The following is a 17,542-nucleotide window of genomic DNA, read 5'->3' as shown; positions in this document are numbered from 1 at the left end:
AGTCCTCAGATTTTCAGTGTTACTTTCTATGAAGCCAATTGTCTCTTTCTAGCTTCTATCCTTTACTCTTATGTTTTTTAGGTTCAAGTTAAAAGTTTCATCCTTCTTCCATGTGATAATTATTAAAATATTTATCTCATCCCTCATATCTTACCTCCTATATCATGATCTAGTCCCTTTACTATATTGGCCACTCTCCTCTTGATGTATATCTCCTTACTAGGGTAATGATAACAAGAATAAAATAACATTTATATACATCTTTAAGGTTTGAAAAGTACTTTGTATATGTCAACATGATTTATTCATACAACAACTTTGCAATTTGGAGGTGAATTTTGTTAGAAATTTTCCATAGGAAGGACAGAAAAGGATGAAGAAATACCATAGTTAAGAAGAGGGCATAGGTAGAAAAGGCAGTGTCAGAAATAGAGCTGGAAGAGGAACAGAGGAAGGATGATCTGGACAATTTGTTGAAATTGAGGTTCTCAGAAACACTTACCAGTAGATGAAGGAGGCCTGACAGTAGATGGATCTAAGTGGCTAAAAAGGTCAGTGGTACTGAGGTCACTTCTGTGGTGAGAAAGAAACTGAGGCATGATCTCGAAGCCTAAAAGGTCTTAAGTATAACTTGGTGTCAGAGATGAATGAAGTATTACTAGCCCAAGCCCTTCCTCAAAATGATTGTCACATTTCCTCTAGTAACTATCATACTGGAAGAAGCTAATCATATAGATATTGGTTATTAATATTATATATTATTGATTACATATTGGTTATTATTAATATTGATATTATAAATGTAATCAGAAGACAAAAAGAAATTGGAACTGAATGTAAAAGTGGATCACGCATCCTATTTGGAGAAGCAAACAAAGGGATAAGCAGTCCATTTTGTTATACAGGCAAAGATGTAACTGGAAACAATTTCTTGGAACATTTGATCACCTCTCAATGTAATGTTCATTCAGAAAATTTGTTATCAAGAAAAAAATCCTATAATGAAGTACCTTTTGTGCCAACATCTTCTGTAGGTGATGAAGATGCAACAAAATCCTACAAAGATTTCATTGAAATCCTTCACATTAACTTCACATTTAACTCTTGGTCATTTTTATTACTCAGAGAATTGCACATGGAATTAATAAAAACAAAAACTAGGAGTGCAGTTGAGCTGGATTCAGCAAACAGTTGGAATATGTCTAGGAAATACAGAGAATGTGTTGATGTTGAGGACTCACAATTCAGAGAATATTGAAGAACTGATTTTCAGGATACCTTAAAGAAGATATCAAAAGCTGGGAGGAGGTCATCAATGTTATCACTGCTACCCAAAAGATTATTGGATCATTAACTACTGACCCAGATGCCTAGTTTCCCAGCTCTATAAAGTCTTTATGAGAATAATCCATATAAGTAACAAGGATATTCTTGATGAAGGTATGAAGCAGAAATAGGTAGACTTTCCCAAAGATTTTTCATAGCAGAGTATTTCTTTATATTCACACAATTGATTGAAAGATGCTGGGAATACAGGGTCCCACAGAGTTTATTGTTTGTTAACTATAAGGAAGCATTATAGAACAAAATTTTTCTTTAAAATCTCTCTCACATGCAGTGTCACCACTGAATATTTTAAAGTTATAAAAAATCCTTGAAAGATTCAATAGGAGATATCTTTGTTCTAAAACCCTCTATTATTATCAATCAAGATAAAAAAGGGAAATATATACATGACAAAGGGGTTTGCCTTTGTCATGTTTGACATGAAGATATATTTTTCATGTAGCACATTGCCTTACACATAATTTCTGCTTAATAAGTATTTGTCCAATTGAAGGTAATAGAAGTCTTCAGAGACAATTTAGAAGAATTTATTGGAGGGCTTTGCCTTCTATTCTTTGTTTATCTAAATTTTATTTATCATATATCACAGTCCAAGACCCATTTACTGAATACAGTGTTCTCATACTACTCTTCATTGTGATCTTTCTTTTCTCTTAAGTTCTACAGGCTATCTATAACACCAATGAAACATTTGGCTATATACTACTTTATTACTATGTAATAAAGGATTTTGTAGCCTCTTAGGTAGTAAACTCTTTGAAATCCAGGTTCATATGTCTAAAAATTATTTTGTATCCCCAGAGTTCCAACCTGGTCACATATGAAGTACTTTGTAAAGACTTGATAAGTTTTGGATTGATCTGTAGAATCATCAAGATGCCATAGAATGAATGTCAGATTTAGGGTCAAGGACCTGAATCTGAATCCCAGTCCTGTTATTTGCTCCCTGTTATAACTCTAGTTAAGTCATTTCACCCCTTGGATTTATTTCCTTTGCTATAAAAAGAGGGGGTTGGATTAGATACTCTAAGTTCTTTCCAGATCTAATATAATATACTGAGTAGTTTTTGAGTAATACTCTAATATGAACTAGATACCTATAATCCTTTGCCCTTGAGAACTTACCGTCTAGGATTGGCTTATTTCTTAGCAGCAAAAAGCATACAAGATTTGGAGACAGCAGAACTGGTTTGAAATAGGCTTTATTACCTATTTCAGTGACCTTGGGAAAATCACTTAAGCCATGTTTGGCCTCAGCTTCCTCATCTATAAAATGAATAGATAATTTTTATGGGCCTTACCAATTATGAACTTCTGATCCTATAATATCATAAATTGCTTTACTGTCATTTGAAAGCTCCATGACTCTGTAATAGTTCACTTTCTTGATTCAGAAATCTTACCATGAAAATAAATGGATCTGTGAAACCATTAATTTATGGAAACAATCAGAATCAAACACCATTTGTATAACCTGACTAGAAAACAGAGGATATGAATTGGATAAAACAAGATTCCCATGGAAAGATACTTCCTTTTATTAGCTAATAGAGGCAGAAATAGCAAATAGTATGCAAAAAATGAACCACCCCTTGGTTGAGTAATTTGTCCTAAAGTTCATCTGTGCTTGATGGCAATTTGCCCATAAGCATTTTGTATTCCAAATTGTCTCTGCGTTGTGCAGAAATGAAATATTAACTTTGTGTGTCAATCTGGATTTGGTGATATCTGATTTGAAATAGTAGTAGTATCGATTTTCTTCTCTATCTTTGAAGATCTAGTTATTTTTGGGTAAAAATCTCATTGCCTTGGTCTTCCTCGAATGGGAGAAAATAGAAAAATTGGTGATATACTAATCTCAAAGCTTTATTCTTGCTCTTTTCCTCTTCTCTCTCTCCCTCCCTCCCTCTCTCTCTCTCTCTCTCTCTCTCTCTCTCTCTCTTTCTCTCTCTCTCTCTTTCTCTCTCTCTCTCTCTCTCTCTCTCTCTCTCTCTCTCTCTCTCTCTCTCTCTTTCTCATGTCTCTGTCTCTTCCATTCTCTGCCTCTCCCTCCCTCTTTTCCCATTAACCACACTCCCAAATTACCAGTTGGATTTGAAGTTTATATGAGCTTCTTCAAAATAGAGAAAAGATAAAAATTTGTGATAAGATTTTTCTACCCATTTGTACTTTCTCTTTCCTGTTATCTTTCCCCATTTCCTCTCTTTCTTTCCTCTCATTACCTACCCTCACTTCTTATTTTCAATTTGAAGCCTCTATCTGAGAAATATATTCTCTGGAGACTTTATAACAGTAAGTGCTTATACCCTTTCCCTATATTTAAGAAAGGAGCTTGACAAGGGGAGAAAATTAGATGTCCGGATCTCTTCTGAGCTATAGAATTTATGCATAATTATAATATATTTGCATAACAATTTATACTTTTTTTTCTTTTTCTTTTTTTTTTAACCCTTATACATCGGTGTATTGTCTCATAGGTGGAAGAGTGGTAAGGGTGGGCAATGGGGGTCAAGTGACTTGCCCAGGGTCACACAGCTGGGAAGTGGCTGAGGCCGGGTTTGAACCTAGGACCTCCTGTCTCTAGGCCTGACTTTCACTCCACTGAGCTACCCAGCTGCCCCTACAATTTATACTTTTAAAGTTGCTTTTATATACATTATCTCACTTGATGCATATGGCCATCTGTGTGTGTGTGTGTGTGTGTAACAAAAAGCATTATATCCATCTTAAAGATTTTTTTAAATAACAGCAAACAATAACCCAAAAGGCAGAGGTTGTCAAAGATTGTATAGCAGATTAGTAGGAGAACCAGGGATAGCGCCTGGGTGTTCTTCTCAGACCCATATCCTTACTATTACACTACTTGTTCTTCCTAAAGATAAGGCAGCAAGTTGACAAGAAGCATATAGCATTAGGGGAGGTTTTTTTCCCCCCTGCCTTTATTTATTTATTAAGGTTTGTCTGCTTTTAAGGCTTCCATTTATAATGAAGAAACTGTGTTCCAACATGGGCTAACAGGAACATGCATTTATTCCCAAACTGTGAGCTTTTTATAAAACTTTCCTGCCAGAAGTGCTAATTTGCAGATTTCACAGTCATGAATCATCAAACAGCAGGTGTACATGAAGAGTAACATCATTGCTTTAGTGACAGCAAGAATTAGTTAGAGAAAACAACTGGCTTCTGTGAAAATACGCTGGAAGCCAATAGTGCAGGGTGATTTCCTTATGAACAGATATTTCTGTTCCAAAGGTGAGGAATGTTCACAAAAGGAAATCTGATTAATGGACTGGAGGAAAAGCTCAGTCTTTGCACCAGCAAATTCCTATTGAGACCAAGCATTAGAAGGTTCAGACAGTGGGTATAACTAGATGATGAAAAGCAATGGACTGAAAAAAGTCACCATTTTTTTCTTTGTTACCTCAGAAATAGTAGAATATGTAAAAAAATAAAGAGAGGGTCACAGAGCCATAACATCTCTCTCTCTGTGTGTGTGTGTGTGTGTGTGTGTGTGTGTGTGTGTGTGTGTGTGTGTTTTCAGGAGAAATTCCATTATGGGAGGCAGTGATACAGTAGGCAGCATCACTTAGCTGTAGGCATATTGAAAGAGGGGTAGATGGCTCATTTGCTGGGGAGAGAGAATGGGCCATGCCCCTACTGTACAGAAGAAAAGAAATTTTTGACTTCACAACTTCCAAAAGGAGGTAGAAGGGCATGGAATCTACAATAGGGGTATACTGTATGCCAGTAGAACACACTCTTGATGGAGGTGTATCATATCAATACAACCCATGGTGATGGTGCCCCAGTTTGGGGAAAAAAAGAATGCTCTTGTTACCTTCTGTTGGGACACAAGGCAAAGGGACAGTTACACTTCATGGCACAGGTTGGCAGGCCATAAGGATGAAGCACATACTTCCTATATTAGCATCCTAGGAAAAAGCTCCAAGTTATACCTTCATCACCTTCCCATTGCATTGTTAGAGTTCTGTTTCCTTGAAAAGGGAAGATGAAGTTATCTGTAAAGTGAAGATCTGGAATTTATGAGGTGTATTTGAAGGAACACTGAACTTGAAGTTAGAAATCCTTAGAATAAGACCTGGCTCTACTACTTATTGCTTTGTGTCCTTGGACAAAATATTTTACCTTGTTGGCCTCAAATCATTAAAATGAAAAGATTATACTAGAGAACCTTCAAGTAGAAGTTATCTTTCTGTTTTGAAAGTCAATAACTTTTTTTTAGTTTCATAGCATCATAGATTTAAAGATGGAATGCAACTTGAAGATCATCTTGTCAAACATTTCATTTTACTGTTAAAGAAACCAAGATTCAGAGAGGTTAAGTGACTTGCCAAAGGTCTCACAGATAAACCACAGCTAGTGATTTAAAAAAAATGAATTTGAGTTTATGTCTTCTGATTCTCAATGTAGCACTATTTCCAATGCACCATTTTATAGGTGCATATTTGCCAGTTGTCCAAAATGGTATCTTGTGCATCTTATTCTTAAAATAATAACTGAAAAACGATAGTGATAGGATTAACATTGTTAATGTTGACCAAATTTCCCTGAATTCCCCAAGTTTAGGAGAACTTGAATGAGTTTGATTAATACTGACCAAGTTCTAGGCCTTTGCAGGTAATTTTTCCAAAAATAGTATTTCAGAATTATTCACTTAAAATAAATTGTAGGACTGGCAGCTGAAAAAGACTACATTCTATTTCCAGCCTTTCTAGAAACTAGCTGTGTTAATTTGATCAGAATAATTAACCTCTCTGTGTTTTAATAGTCTATATTATATGTGAAGATGAGGTTAATATGTATATTACCTATTTCACATGGCTATTTTGAGGAGAAGAGAGTGTGAAAATACCTTGAGAGAATATGCAAGATCAATGTTAGCGATTAAAAAAATTAATTCATTTGTATATTTAGGTGAATTTGTGATCTCACCAGTGTGAGTATTCCCATTTCCCATAAGAGGAAACTGATTAATATTTAAAATTTATACTAATTAATATTTCACTTTGTTGTTCCCAATGGCTACTGATATTTCTGCTTTTGCTTTGGGTTCAAACTAGGTTACTGAAATGAAATAAGACAGTATATTTACAGTAGCCATCAAGGAACAGTTTGTGCGTGAGTCAGCTGTAAAATCATGCCTGTTGGAGGAGGAGGAAAAAGTTGCTTCAAAAAATAAACACTGTGGGTTAAAAATGGGCTCTGAATTCCTTGGGAGGAACATATGGGGACATAACTGCTGCCAAAAGGAGCACACTGTCATCATTTATTGAAGTAATAAAATCCTCTTTATATTGGGCAGAGATATGGTACAACTCTATATGGCATGATTCTTTGGTGATCTGGAAATTTATCTTAATCCTTTATAAGTGATCCTTAGACTTTTCACCCTATCTGATCAATAGCTTGGAGATTATAGTATTTGTTATGAAATGCCAAAACCTACTGTCCCATTCTGACACACTATCCAATTAAGCATTCTTAATTAGGCAAAAATAGTGGCTTTCAGACCTATCACTCTATTGAATGTGCTCCTGCTAATTTCATCAGTGACATATTAAATCTAATATAATATCATTTTGGACCTATTCACTCAACCTTTCTAGAGTTGTAATGATATTAATAATTTCATTCACTTCCCATGACCACGACATCATCTTCGTTGAAACTTTCTATTCCATTGGTAGATCCGTTTCTGTTTTCTTTCATATTTTTTCTTCTTTTTATTTTTCTTGGCCCCTAAATTATTCCTCAAGGCTCAGTCTTAGACCATCTGCTTTTCTCTCTGAAATGTAATGTCTCAACCACACATTTTAGCACTTAATTACAGATTGTCTTATATTGTTGCTTGTTGTTTCATGCGTGTTTGTCTTGTTCTTCAGTACTTCTTTCCCACTCCATTGCTCAAACAAAACATAACAAAACAAAACTGGATTCTACATTTCTCACATCACCAAGCATACTTTTAGCCACATGGTAGATTATGTTAAATATTTGGTTATAGTTGAGCCAACTTTGATTTTAGAGTGCCTTGTAGCTCTCTAATTTTTTGAGGGGGTATGTCTTCTATCATTCTACCCCTGGGTATGGATCCCCTAAATGACTTGTATTTCCTTCCTCATGGTTGCCCATGCTCTCCTATACTAAGCTGTCCTGCCTATATTTGCCTTCCTCCATAGTACCAAGGGCTTTAACCATTTCATCTGATTCAAAGGCAATACCAGCTCAATAGCAAGAAGGGAGGCCATGGCTTTCACAAGGAGTAGTATTAGGAAACCAAGCCATTATTATGTCAGAATCTCTTTTTCATCGAAGAGTTCTTTTCCTAGGAACCTTCAATCTGCCTTAAGGCTGATCCTCTACCTAGATGGTGAGTAATAAACCCCAAGGTCCTGTTCCGTAGCTTTTTCTCCCACCCCTACCCCCACACCTGGCTATCTCCCTTTCCAGGCACATTCCTTCTTGGTTGAAATTCTTCCTTGTTAATATTTTGTAGACTATTCATATCCACCTGGAATTTCTCTATTATGCTAAAGTTGTGTCCTAAAATACAGGAAAATTTAATTTATCAGAGAACTATTGTTTCAAGGAGAAACAATTCTGAACTTATTAAAAATAACATTTTGATATATGATCGATCATGTAGTTTGATAGGGATAAGATTAGGGTTTTGATGTTACAAGATCACTCTACTGCAAATATGAATTACATGGAAATAGGTTTTGAACAATGATACATGTATAATGCAGTGGAATTGCATGTCAGCTCTGGGAGTGGGGAGGGAAGGGGGTGGAATCATGAATCATGGAACCATGGAAAATATTCTAAATTGTAAAAAATTGTAAAAAAAAAAACAAACAAATAACATTGTGCAATTTCCCCAAAGTAATCCAGTCTCTGGCTAGTTACTTATCCTTCTGTGATATCTTTCCAAGATATAGTCATTGATGGATCAAAAATATTGACTTTCTGGGAAATTGTGCTTCATAATCTGGTTTTTCTTTTGGGAATTATTTTGAGTGATTATGAATTTAACTTAGGAAGCTCCAAAATGTTCTGAGGTCATATGAAAGCAGTACAATGTCATCATTACCAGGAACATTGGAAGGAAGGATCCCCTTGTGCATTTCAACTCTATATTGGACATCCTTAATAATGATGCCAAATATACAAACAAATTTGCAAACATTAATCTATTTTATGTACTGGTTAATATTAATAATTTGAGAGTTACCAAAATTATCTGCATTGAATCTTTAGAGGGATCATGTATCATTTTTACAACTACATGTAAGCTATTTTATTAGAAGAAAATTAATAAATGAGTGAATGAACAAGCAATTAGTAAGTACTTGCTATGTACTATGCATTGTGATAGATGATGGAGGTAAAAATAACAAAAATCAGACAGTTCCTGCCCTTTATGACTAAGCTTCCCCTCATTGATTTTTTTTTAAACCCTTAACTCCTGTGTATTGGCTCCTAGGTGGAAGAGTGGTAAGGGTGGGCAATGGGGGTCAAGTGACTTGCCCAGGGTTGCACAGCTAGGAAGTGTCTGAGGCCGGATTTGAACCTAGGACCTCCCGTCTCTAGGCCTGACTCTCAATCCACTGAGCTACCCAGCTGTCCCCAACCCCCATTAATTTTTAATGTCAACTTTGGGGATAATCATATTTTTCTGTCATCTCCCTGTGTACAGTTTTTAAGGTGGGCTTGTAATACTACTGATGTCCTGCTCTTCTATATCTTTTTGAATCAGAAGGAAATTTTCTAGTTGAGGAAATTTCTGTGATGTTTTAATCTCTTCATCATGCAATTTATTTATCTTTGTCAAATTTAATTAGGAAAATCTGTAGGCTGTGATGTATCATTTACATTTTGGGGGTTCAACATCCTATTCATATCAGGTTGAAGTTGCCTTAGTTATACAACATAAATTCTTCTAATTTAGTAATAATTTTGATATTTGTTTTAAGAAATCAGTGTTCTGACTATATGCTGACAGATGAACCAGAATTTTCCCCTGTTAAGAAAACTAGTTACATCTTGTTCATTTCACTGTACTCATTTTCATTTTTGTGCTATTTGGTTCTAGTTTTGTCCAGCATTCCCAAAATTTCTCTGGAAAAACATGTTCAGAGTATATATTTATGAAGCTTCTGTATAGTCAGCCTATAAGCTTATGGTTTCTCTGGTTCTTTTAAACTCCTGATCTATATTAATGCAACATATTTCATGCTACTTGAAATGAGCCTTTTGCATCAAAAATATGAAATTATAAAATTACATGATGGTTTTATTTAGATGGTCATACAATTCTTCATATATTTTTTCACCTCTATCATCTGTAAAAGATGTCAGCATCTGCAATTACTTGTCTTCATGATTGTGTTTTTAAACTGTTGTCTTTCATGAGCAATGCCATATTAGATAATATTTAATGTTCCTTGAAATTGTGTTTCATGTTTTCTTTGTATGCCTAATAAAATCAACTCTACTAACTTTATCTTTTAGCTCTCTAAGGAGAATCTGTGAGCCATTCTTCTGTTTAGTTATAACTTCTTTTTTTCTTCTCTATTTATAGTGAGACTATTGGGATGTATATGACTCAGTATGTCTACTTGTTGGTCACTGGTAGAGGATCTCTGAGTATCAAGTGTTAAGTTAATGTACTGCATAGCCTAAAAAATGCATGATTCTGAGCTCATTCTGCCCATTTTTCAGTCACTTTTGCTATCATTACTACAGAGATAAAAGGAGGTTGCACGGGATTGAAGACAATTTTATATATATTTTTTGTGTTAATGGGTACTAAAAGGTTTATGGAGTATTTCCTCCTTTTAGATTACATCCATATTACTAAAAGTTTTCTCCATGTAAGGCTTTAAGGTATGGTTTTTAGAGTGAGAATTTCATGCATTTTAACAGCTTGGAAAATGATACTTTTTTGACAGTCAAGGGCTTTTGGTACCCCTCAATCCACAGCATATAGCCACTCATTCCATATATAAGCGGGACTAATCCTTGGAGAAGAGAAATCAAGAGGCTAGGCCTATGCAGATAACCAGAAGCACATCTCCATAAACTGAAATGTTTGTATTCTAAAGATGTAGCTGACTTTGAGTAGATGGCGTATACTGGCTAGTATGATTTAATTTAGTTAAGCAGGTCTTTCTATTTATTCAAAGAACCTTATACTAGGTGGAATTCCCAAGGGGAAATAGTCTTTTTTTTCCTCTCATAGCTCTGGAAGTACTCACAGTCTAGTGGGGATGACAACATACAATCCATTCTGTAAAAACAAGCTTTAAAAACAAGATAAATTGGAGTTAATCTCAGAGGGAAGGAGATAAGATTTCAGAGGTGTAAGAAGAACTTCTTGCAGAATATGAGACTGTCTGAGTCTTCAAGTAAGCCAAGAGGTGGAGATTTCAAGGCCTAAGGAACAACCAGTAAAAATGCTCAAGGAAACTGCTTTGTTGGAAGAAACAGTAAGGAGATTAGTACTACCACATCAAAGACTATGTGGAAGTGAATAAAGTGTAAAAAAGTCCAGAAAGGATAGAGTACAACAAAACCAAGCATTTATTTGGCTGTGCCTCATCATGAACTCTGCTTTTAGCAGCAATAAAGATAAAACATGGTTGCATACTCCTGAGACTTTATCAAAACATTATATTCCCTATAATGCAAAGTTTCTTGGCAGTACAGAAGTGGAGCAACCCAAAGGTATTGAAGTTGTGAGAGATGCAGTTAGAAAACTAAAGTTTGCAAGACATATCAAGAAATCCGAAGATCAGGAAACTCCTAAAGTTGAATTGCAAATATCAATTTATGGGGTAAAAATTCTAGAACCCAAAACAAAGGAAGTTCAACACAATTACCAGCTTCATAGGATATAATTTTGTTCAGATGATAAAAGTGACAAGAGGATATTTACTTTCATATGCAGAGATTCTAAGTTAAATAAGCATTTGTGGGGGGCAGCTGGGTAGCTCAGTGGATTGAGAGCCAGGCCTAGAGACGGGAGGTCCTAGGTTCAAATCCGGCCTCAGACACTTCCCAGCTGTGTGACCCTGGGCAAGTCACTTGACCCCCATTGCCTACCCTTACCACTCTTCCACCTATGAGTCAAAACACAGAAGTTAAGGGTTTAAAATAAAAAAAAATAAGCATTTGTGCTATGTATTTGATAGTGAAAAGTGTGCTGAAGAGATCACTTTAACTATTGGTCAAGAATTTGATCTGACCCACAGGAAGTTTCTAGAATCTGGAGGAAAAGATGTTGAAATAAGAAAATAGATTATAGGGTTGCAGAAAATATTACAAGAACTAGAAAGTGAGAATATAGAACTCAGAAATAAAGTTCAGGACTTGGAAAACCAGGTAAGAATAACTTAGCTATCAACATCTCCAGCATCCAGTGTGACACCTAAAATCACCTTCCAGTGACATCTTCGACATGGTTCCTTTTTCTCCAATAACTCCTTAGTTGTCACCACCTATTCACAGTGGTACACAGCTTCCTCCAGTACCCAGTCGATCTACTGAGATAAAAAGAGAACTTTTTGATCCTTTTAACTGTGGAGCAGGTGACTTTCCTCTAGACCAGTGACTCCCAAAGTGGACACTACTGCCCCCGGTGGGTGATGCAGCAATCCAGGGGCGTGGTGATGGCCACAGATGCATTCATCTTTCCTATTAATTGCTATTAAAATTTTTAAAAAAATTAATTTCCAGGGGGCTAAGTAATATTTTTTTCTGGAAAGGGGGCGGTAGGCCAAAAAAGTTTGGGAACCACTGCTCTAGACATTCAATCAAAATTAGATGAGAAGCAGGAGGCGTTCAAAATGGGAGTAGCTTTTGAAGGCACTGTATTTTGTCTTGATTCATTAGATAGCAGGTGCTGATGCCAAGAACAAGAGATCCTGACTCTTGTATGACATTTTTTTCATCATTATTATTTTGATATGTATTACAGGTATTATCCATGTGTCAAAAATGTTTATTTTTAGACATGTTAACTTCTGTGAGATAAGCTTCAATAAGCCTTTAACACAGATTTAGTATTGACTTGTAAAATTATAAAAAGCCACATCTGTATGTGAGCTGTTCATTAAGTTACAGCATTATGTTTATTTCTGTTTCTGTTGGAGATAAATTTATATTACTAAAGAAGAGTCTCCTAATTCTTCTCTTATTTCTGGGTCATAAGTTAGAAGCACTTTTGAAAGCTATATTACCTTTTTTTTTTCAGTCCACTAGGATATTATTGAATTCTACTAAACTGGAATAATACTTTTTTCTGGTATTTTGAAAAAAAAAGTGTCTAACTGAAAGCTCATGACTTGGCTACACATTTGAAAAATCTTACTGTGACTATGTCTAAATTATATACATATTAGCCAATTCAGTGGGAGACAGCAAAATAGTTATTTGGTACTATGAGAACCCCAAAGAAACAGTTCCTATTTTCAATTAGCTTTGATGGCATCATGTAGTTATAACTGATTATTTCACATATTAAACGTATGACATTTTTATAAATCATGAGCCTTGTACATCATTGTGTGTATTAGTTGCTTTTCAAATCACTGGAAAATTTTATATTTTAAAAATAATGACAAGTCACTAATTTTCAGACTGGAGAAACGATTAGTGAATGGAAGTTAAAAAAAAAACAAAACAAAATTGAATGTATTTAGAATATATAGCAGAAAACATAGATGCCATATAATTCCAATTATTATATTCAATTGTTTACTATGTATTTCTTTTTCATCTTGAAATAAAATTTGCACCAACATCTAAGAAAATATAGAAAAGACATTTCAATACTATCTTATTGTGAAAGATAGCAATTATATGACAAAGCATATATGCCTTTCTAATTTGATAATACAGAGAAAAACATTTGAACATGTATTCTACATATATTTACAAACATCATACCTGTATTACTTTTTTATTTTATTTATTTCTTTTAATTTTAAACCCTTAACTTCTGTGTATTGACTCATAGGTGGAAGAGTGGTAAGGGTAGGCAATGGGGGTCAAGTGACTTGCCCAGGGTCACACAGCTGGGAAGTGTCTGAGGCCGGATTTGAACCTAGGACCTCCCGTCTCTAGGCCTGGCTCTCAATCCACTGAGCTACCCAGCTGCCCCCCTGTGTTATTTTTAAAAAAGCATTTTTCTCCACCAAAGTAGTCTGTCTCTTATTGGTGTATTTCCCCCTGATATTAGTATTACATTCAGTGCCTAGGACAGTGCCTTGCACATCTTAGGCATTTTTATAAGTATTTGATAAATTGAATCAAATCTCAAATACTTATTTTGAGATGCTGCAATTAATATTGTTATTTTAACATTTATAACAACCATTCAGAATGACTAAGTGAAAAAATCATCATTAACAATATGATGTGACCAAATTTTATTTTAATCTGATTTTCCTAACTTACAAATCCATCCTTTGTAGTCACACAAATTAAGTTTCTGCTAAGGTCAGAGTATAAAAGACTTGGCTACTTATATTCCATTAATTATTAACATGAACAATAAACATTTCATTTAATTTTGATTTTATTCAGTTATGGCATTGTTCATTGAAAGTATTTTATTATAACAGCCTTCCTCAACATATAACATGCTTAAAATTCATTTTGACAATAATAAAGTATACTCTAAAAGTAAATTTGACTTGGTTTCTCCTGACACTACTTTACTAGAAAAAGAACTTAAAGATTTAACAGTTTAGAAATAGATGTATGTGTAGAAGTCCTCCTCACAAAAAAAGAGGTTTTCTTTTTGGATTCATGAACATTTGCTTTTCTTTTGTATCCTAAATTAAATATAAGTTGGGAAAATATCAACTGTGTTCATGCAACATCATATTCCTATGAATTTTAAGGTGTATATGAGTTTATCTTTTCTACTTTCTGTTCACATATATCACTAATTCCAGAATTATATATGTTTCATAAAGAGAAGTCTTGATAATTTTGTTTGTCATATAGTATCTGGGAATTTGTATAATGAGGATGTTTAGTAGCCATATCTCAATGGCTTTTTTAACAAATGAAATATGTATTTTTATTGTACTTTAAAAAACTTTATGTAATAGGCATATATTTAGTGACCATTTACTGTCAATGGTAACACAGTACTAAGATGATATTTGCACACTTCATGAACTTTTTCTTTACTAACTTTTTAATGGTAATTATGCATGAGAATGGAATGATTAAATAATACTTAACTGGTCATTCGGTTAAAAACTGCTTAATTCAGCAGTGTATTTTTAATGAAAAATTTGGTTGAAAACTGTATTTCTTTGTAATTTCAATGGTATGTTTGATTTTGCTGCAAATAAATGTTTTTAAGTAAAAAAAATTATTTAGTGAAGCACAGTAGTTCTCATTGGGATAGGGTAGGAAAGACAGTTTCAATAAAATCAATCATATAGGCTATGCCTATAGGAGAGTCCTAAAAAGTATAGATTAAATTAAAATGATTGACTTGTATATTATGATGCTTTTTCATCATCCTCATTTATCATTTTTGGTCTTGAATGAATATATTGCATCCATTTTATTTTTCCTTACAAAAAATCTTAATTTTTGTATTTTTCCTTGACTTTCATGTTTGCTCTTTTATTTTCTGACTCCAAAAAGATAATTACAGAGTATACTTTGGCAAGTAATGATGAAAGGATAGGTTCAAGAAAGATGACATAACGTTAAATGAAAGAATTTAGTATTACTTAATTCCTATTTCTCTTCTTTCTTTCCATAGAGGATTTTCATTAAATTGATATTTCCAATCAATTTCCAGGTCTTTTTGGTTATATCCTTACAACATATGTTATTTTTGTTCCCTTCCTTTTTACTTATATGGCAGAATACTCAGTTAAGACCTAAATCACCTCTCACCTAGAATATTGTAAACAACTCCCAACTAGACTCACTTTTCCTAGATCTTCTCTTCTATAATGCATCCATACTCCAAACAATATTATCTTTCTTAACATGAGTTTGACCATGTTACTTCCCTTCCTAAGAACCTGAAATCATTTCCTCTAACTTGAACAAAATATAAACTCCTTAGTTTGTTTTGTTCTTAAACGTATGGCTGTGGCCCACCTTTCCAGCATTATTTCACATTATTTTCTTTTACATACTCTGTTATATTTAAACTGATCTGCTTATAGTTTCTTGAACTCAGTATCCTATAACCTGTCTCAATACAGGCATGAATTGGATATCTCCCGTGCCTGAAGGAGACTTTTCAATTTTCTTATCAGTCACAGTTTCTTTGAAAGCTTAGATTAGGTGCCATTTTCTTACAGGTATTTTTTTTGGCTTCTTTTCTTTCTTACTCTTAAACCACGTTATCTGCTATATGTTGTACTCTTTTATAGTATCGCTATTTTTGCATTGAAACTATGAGAAACTAAATTATATATATATGTGCATATATCTTATTATTCTATTTGAATAGTCTCCCCAATCTAAAAATCCAAACTTCTTGAGGGCAGGGATTTATTTTGCTTTATTTTTATGTTTCCAGATCATAGTGCAATGCTCTTCATATAGTAAACAGTTAAGAGTTACTTACTGGACTGCATTAAAAGAAATATAAAGAGGAATTGAAGTCTGATATGGGCAAAATGATGTTAAGAAAGCACCTAGCCACTCTAAATGAGTTCAGAGCTCCAGGGCTCAACATATTTTTATATTCTATGTTACTGAAAGAACTTGCAGATGTGATTAAAGAATAACTACTCCTTTTCTTTGGGGGAAAAACATAGAGAACAACACCAGCATGCTGGAAAAGGAAAATATTCTAATTTTCACAAAAGGGAAAATATAATTCTGGGAACTAAGGACCAGTAAGATTGATGCCAATTACCAGCAAAATTCTAAAATATATTACTAAATAGAAAGTTTTACTATTAAACTGACATGATTAAAGGGCTAGAGCAAAATGCCTCAAAGGAACATTGATAAACTAAACTAATATTCAATTAGGCTAACTAGGCTGGTGAGGGGGTCTAGAAACCATTTCATATGAGGAATGAATCAAGGAAAAAGAAATAGCCTTAATAAGACACTATTTGAGAAATGATGGAAAGAGATCTATCTTTAAATATCTGAAGAGCTATCATATAGAAGACCGAGTAGATATTTAATATCGTTCAAGATGGCAGAATTATGACCAAAGAATGGAAGTTAACAGTAATTCATCTCAACGGAAGGAAGTAGTGTGTAATAATTTGAACACTCCAGCAATGTTTCAGAGCAATGAATTCCCTCTCCCCACCACTGGAAATATTTAAACATATTTAAAAATATTGTATTACAATAAAATATCATAGCTTGCTTAGCCATATTCCAATTGGAAGGCCTCAACTTGTTTTATTTCTACTGTCTTTCATAAGAATACTACAGAAATGAAGAATGCTCCCTTCAACCTTACTTTCAATAGCCTCAATCTTTCTAGATCCATTATTTATGATTATATTAACCTCTAAACCTTTAATCATATTTGGAGACTCTCAAATTCTGTTCTTGCAAGTAAAAGGTAGTGCATCTGACTTGGGTCAACTCCTTATAACAACTTACAAATGCAGCATACTGTGATTGTTTCTTTTCTTCTTTCATTTGTGTTAACAGCACACAAATTATGCAGATTTTTGTTAGTGAGGCTATTGGAAGTATCATATGAGCTAAGTCAGAATCCAATATTCAGAGCACATTCTAGCCCAAATACTTATTTTCATGAAAATGTAAATTTTTTCAATAGTTTTTAAAAATATATTTTAAGAAAAAAATTTGTCTGGTTTTAAATGTGATTGAATTGGGCTTGGAGGACCCTCCCACTCTCTATCCCAGATTGGAGGGGGATAGTGGTGAAGCAGGGAAAATGTATGTCTAACTGTCCTTGAATTATATGTGGTGATAACAAACAAGCACCTATATTATAACATTTTAGAGGAGCCAGGAAGGTCTCTCCTTGGTAAACATCTATCATACTTTGGTACTTCAGAAGATTTGTTATTTCATGAATGTAGGGATATTACTTTTACTAATGCAAATAGAAACCCTCTACTTTCTAATAGAAAGGTTTCACAAATTTCTGTGGCCAAAAAAAAAAAAGAAGAAAGAAAGAAAG

General features: G+C 34.1%; 1 pseudogene; it reads left to right on the top strand.

Moving 5' to 3' along the window:
• The first annotated feature begins 10,973 nt into the window (after window positions 1-10,973).
• On the top strand, window positions 10,974-12,278 carry LOC123239387 (annotated as a pseudogene).
• The last annotated feature ends 5,264 nt before the right edge of the window (window positions 12,279-17,542 follow it).

Source organism: Gracilinanus agilis, chromosome 3, assembly GCF_016433145.1.
Source record: "Gracilinanus agilis isolate LMUSP501 chromosome 3, AgileGrace, whole genome shotgun sequence".
NCBI lineage: Eukaryota > Metazoa > Chordata > Mammalia > Didelphimorphia > Didelphidae > Gracilinanus > Gracilinanus agilis.
The sequence above is the reverse complement of the archived record's forward strand: the minus strand, read 5'-3'. Positions and strand labels throughout refer to the sequence as shown.